The sequence below is a fragment of the Gossypium arboreum genome, chromosome 12, assembly GCF_025698485.1.
Source record: "Gossypium arboreum isolate Shixiya-1 chromosome 12, ASM2569848v2, whole genome shotgun sequence".
NCBI classification, from domain to species: domain Eukaryota; kingdom Viridiplantae; phylum Streptophyta; class Magnoliopsida; order Malvales; family Malvaceae; genus Gossypium; species Gossypium arboreum.
Genome location: NC_069081.1, coordinates 39,446,058 through 39,450,349, shown reverse-complemented (window position 1 = coordinate 39,450,349; position 4,292 = coordinate 39,446,058). Strand labels below are relative to the sequence as shown.

The 4,292-nt window shown below is 34.2% G+C and overlaps 1 non-coding gene across 1 annotated transcript; it reads right to left on the bottom strand.

The window, feature by feature from the left end:
• Positions 1-2,771: 2,771 nt before the first annotated feature.
• Positions 2,772-2,875, bottom strand: LOC128286213 (small nucleolar RNA R71). The gene has a single exon (XR_008276757.1). It is a non-coding gene; the product is annotated as a small nucleolar RNA R71 (small nucleolar RNA).
• Positions 2,876-4,292: the final 1,417 nt, after the last annotated feature.

The window sequence follows — 4,292 nt, the reverse complement described above, 5'->3', positions numbered from 1 at the left end:
AATCGAATAATTTGTAAAACTTGCATTCTAGAAGTTTTTAGTATGAAATTGCTTTGGAATATTAATGAGGAGGTCTTAAATAGAAATTTTACCAATTTCTAAGTCTATGGACAAAAATTGGACATGGATGGAATTTTTGAAAAGTTTAGTAGTAAGGGCATTTTGGTCATTAGTTATTAAAATGAATTAAAAACAAAATTAAAAGCCAATTTTTGTCCATCTTTTTCATTAGGCCGAAATTTCAAGGGTTCTCCATAGCTAGGGTTTTTTTCAAGCTTTCAAGCTCCATAGTAAGTGATTCCAAGCCCCGTTTTTAATGATCTTTACGTTTTTGGAGTCTCGATAACTTGATTAAGCTTATTCTAGCAATAATTCAACCTAGGGTTCATAATTGGAAAAATACCCATAGGTGAAATTTGTGTATTTTGATGTTTTATGATAGAATATGAGGTTTTAAATTATGTTAGACAACTTGTACTACTCGGTTTTAAGTGAAAACGAGTAAAAGGGCTTAATTGGTAAAAATACCTAATAGTCATAAGTACATGTTAGAGTGTGAATTTGATGTTGTCATAGAAGGTAAAAATGATCAGCATGTCATAAAACATAAGAAAATAGGATGAAGTGTAATTTACGAGCCTTGGGGCAAAAGTGAAATTATGTGAAAGTTTAGGGGTAAAAATGTAATTTTACCAAAGTTTGGGTCAATGACTGTTTTAATAAATGTGAGTATTAAATAAGCTAATTTTTTTTTATTATAGATCAAGAAGAACAAAATCCAGTGTTAGACCGGGGAAAGAAAAAGATAGTGGACTAAATCGATATAGTTGATCGTATTTTGTTTCGAGGTAAGTTTGTGGTAAATAAATGCAATATTCTATTATTTTATGTTAATTTTGTTAATTTCCAGCATGTGTATATTTATTTTATGAAATTATTGAAAGAAGACTTAAGCATGAATTGACGGAGAAGAAATTTCAAAAAGTCCCGGTTGAACCTTAGGAATGTGTAGGATACAAATGTCATGACATTAGGGTTTAAGGATACCGTGTAAGACCATGCTAAGGCATGGCATTGGTGAGTTCATAAGGCAAGGCTACCATGTAAGACCATGTCAAGACATGGCAATGGTAAGTTTCAAAAGGATACCACGTAAGACCATGACAAGTCATGGCAATGGTAAAGTACCCGTGTATCCTTAGTATTCCAAGTGGTTTAACGGGAAAATTTAAAGAGAATATCAAGGTAAGGTAAGGTAAGACGAGTTATACTAAAAAGGTAAGACAAGTTTATGCTAGAAGAGTAAAGGTAAGTACATAATGTTCATGTATGCTTGATAAGGAAAAAGGTAAGAAAATGTATTAATAAATTTGATTAAGTAAGTATTTAAGTAAGTGAGTAAGTGAAGAAGTTTAAAATATGTCTATGACAATTAATGAAGTTGCATTATGTAGTATCATGCCAAGTAGTAAGAAAGTTCTTATGAATGTTGTTATTTATTTGCATGCAAACTTACTAAGCTTAATTCTTACCCCCTTTATTTTCCTTCTTTTTATAGTTTTGTCAAGCTAACTCGGGGATCGTAAAGTACATCGGAGGTCCGAGCACACTATCACGAGGATTATTTTGGTATAGCTAGACGTTTCATTTTGAGTATGGCATGTATTGCATCGTAGCCATTTTGTGTATATGATCTTATGATATGGCTAATAAATAGTATGTAAATGCTTGATAATGATTAGCTGTTGGAATGGCTAATCAAGGACATGTTTGGTGTTATGTATGCCTAAATGCTAGTTATTCCATGGAAATCATGAAAAAGGTGAAATTAGCACAAAATGAATCGAGACAGATGCAGTGACGTGAATTTGAAAAATCACTAAAAATAGTAGAAATGGAATTAAATGATGAATAAGTTATGAAATCAAATATTATTATGTCTATTTTCAAATGGAAGAAACAAAATGGGTAAATAAGATATATTTTATGAGATATTTAATTTTTTTGTGAAACAGGGCCAGAGCGATTTCTGGATCCCGTGTTCTGACTTTAAAATTCATCATAAATTGTAAAAAATAATTATAAGTCATTATTTATATGTACAGATTCCTTATTGAGTCTAGTTTTAGTAGAAATAAACTTAATAGTCATTGAAATTCTATACAGAGAGATATCTAATTCGTAATATACAGAGGTCAGAGCAGTCGAACCCTGAAATAGGGGAGACTTTAACTAATAAACTTTACTAATTGGATTTAACAAAAATTCTAGAAAAAAAATTAGTAAATATATATATGAGTCTAGTTTCAGGGAAAATTTATAGAATTGGATTTCAAGTTTCGGAACTTGAGATATGAATTTTTAAATGACTGTGACGCAGATTGTTAGCTTGACTGGAAATTTTAAAAATAAATTGTTTGAGCTATTTAAGTAATGAATTAAGTCCGTTAACACCTCGTGTTCGACTCCTGCGACGGTCTCAGGTACGGGGCGTTACAAACACTATTCAAATGATACAGCAATTTGTTCAGTTTGATGGTTTGGAGGATGAGGATCCCAACACTCATTTAGCCAACTTCTTAGATCTATGCGATACATTTAAAATCAATGGCATTTCTAATGATGTCATATGTCTTCGGTTGTTTCCCTTTTCATTAAGGAACAAAGCTAAACAGTGGTTGAACTTGTTACCACGAGGGTCAATTACTACTTGGGAACAAATGACCTAAAAATTTTTACTAAAATATTTTCCGCTAGCTAAAATGGCTAAATTACGTAATCATATCTCTTCTTTTGTGTAGATGGATTTAGAAACACTCTACGATGCATGGGAGAGATACAAGGACTTACTGAGAAGGTGCCCTCACCATGGTTACCACTTTGGCTCCAAGTTCAAACATTCCATAATGGTCTGAATCTTTCGACTCGGTAAATGGTTGACGCAGCTGTTGGCGGAACCATTAACAATAAAACACCTGAAGATGCTTATGAGTTCATAGAAGAGATGTCACTGAATAACTATCAGTGGCAAGTCATGAGGATAAAGCCAACGAAAACGGCTGGCATTTATAATGTGGATTCGGTCACCATGCTCTCTAATCAGGTAGAACTCTTGAATAAGAAAATTGATGGTTTTCTTAGTTTTTCACAGGTTCACCCAGTGATGCAGTGCGAAGCAAGTGGAGGTGGAACAAGCCATTCAGAATACCAAGCTTATGGCCACAACATGGATAACGAGCAATTAAATTACATGGGTAATAATCCTCGACCTCAAAACAATCAATATAGTAACACTTACAATGTAGGTTGGAGGAACCATCCCAATTTCTCGTGAGGCGGTCAAGGAAATCAAATACCACAACATCCTCCGAGTTTTCAGCAACCACCCTACCAACAGGAAAAGAAGCCGAACCTTGAAGAGATGCTCTCAAAGTTTATATTGGTGTCAGAAACCCATTTTCAAAACACTAAGACAACACTTAAAAATCAACAAGTGTCGATCCAAGAGCTCGAAACTCAGATAGGCCAACTGTCCAAACTAATCTCCGAAAGACCACTAGGAAGTTTACATAGTAACACCAAATCCAAAGAGCATGTAAAAGCAGTTACACTAAGGAGTGGAAAATGCTAGCTGAATCTGAAAAGAAGCTAACACAAGAATCCATGATGAGCGAAAGGGGGGAAGAAAAACCCGAAAATAGTGACAAACCAGTGTCAAAGGAATATAAACCACCAGTTCCATACCCATGAAAATTGAAAAAAGACCGCATTGATGCACAATTCGGTAAATTTCTTGAAATTTTTAAGCAATTACATATCAACTTACCTTTTGTTGAAGTCATCTCGCAGATGCCTACATACGCAAAATTTTTGAAGGAGCTTCTAACAAATAAAAGGAAGTTCGAGCACGTATCTACAATAGAACTCAACGATGAGTGCTCAGCCATACTCCAAAACAAACTACCAACCAAACTAAAAGATCCAGGAAGTTTTACTATTCCTTGCTTAATTGGTAGTATGAATGTTGAGAAAGCACTAGCTAATTTAGGCGCTAGCATTAATTTGATGCCATCTAAAATGTTCAAACAACTTGGTCTTGGGGAACCTAAACCCATTAGGATGAGTATTCAATTAGCCGATAGATCTGTTAAATATCCTAGGGGTATTATAGAAGACGTACTTGTGAAAATAGATAAATTCATATTTCCTGTTGACTTTGTTGTGCTTGACATGGACGAAGATGTGGAAGTGCCTTTAATCTTAGGGCTCCTATTTTTAGCCACTGCTAGGGC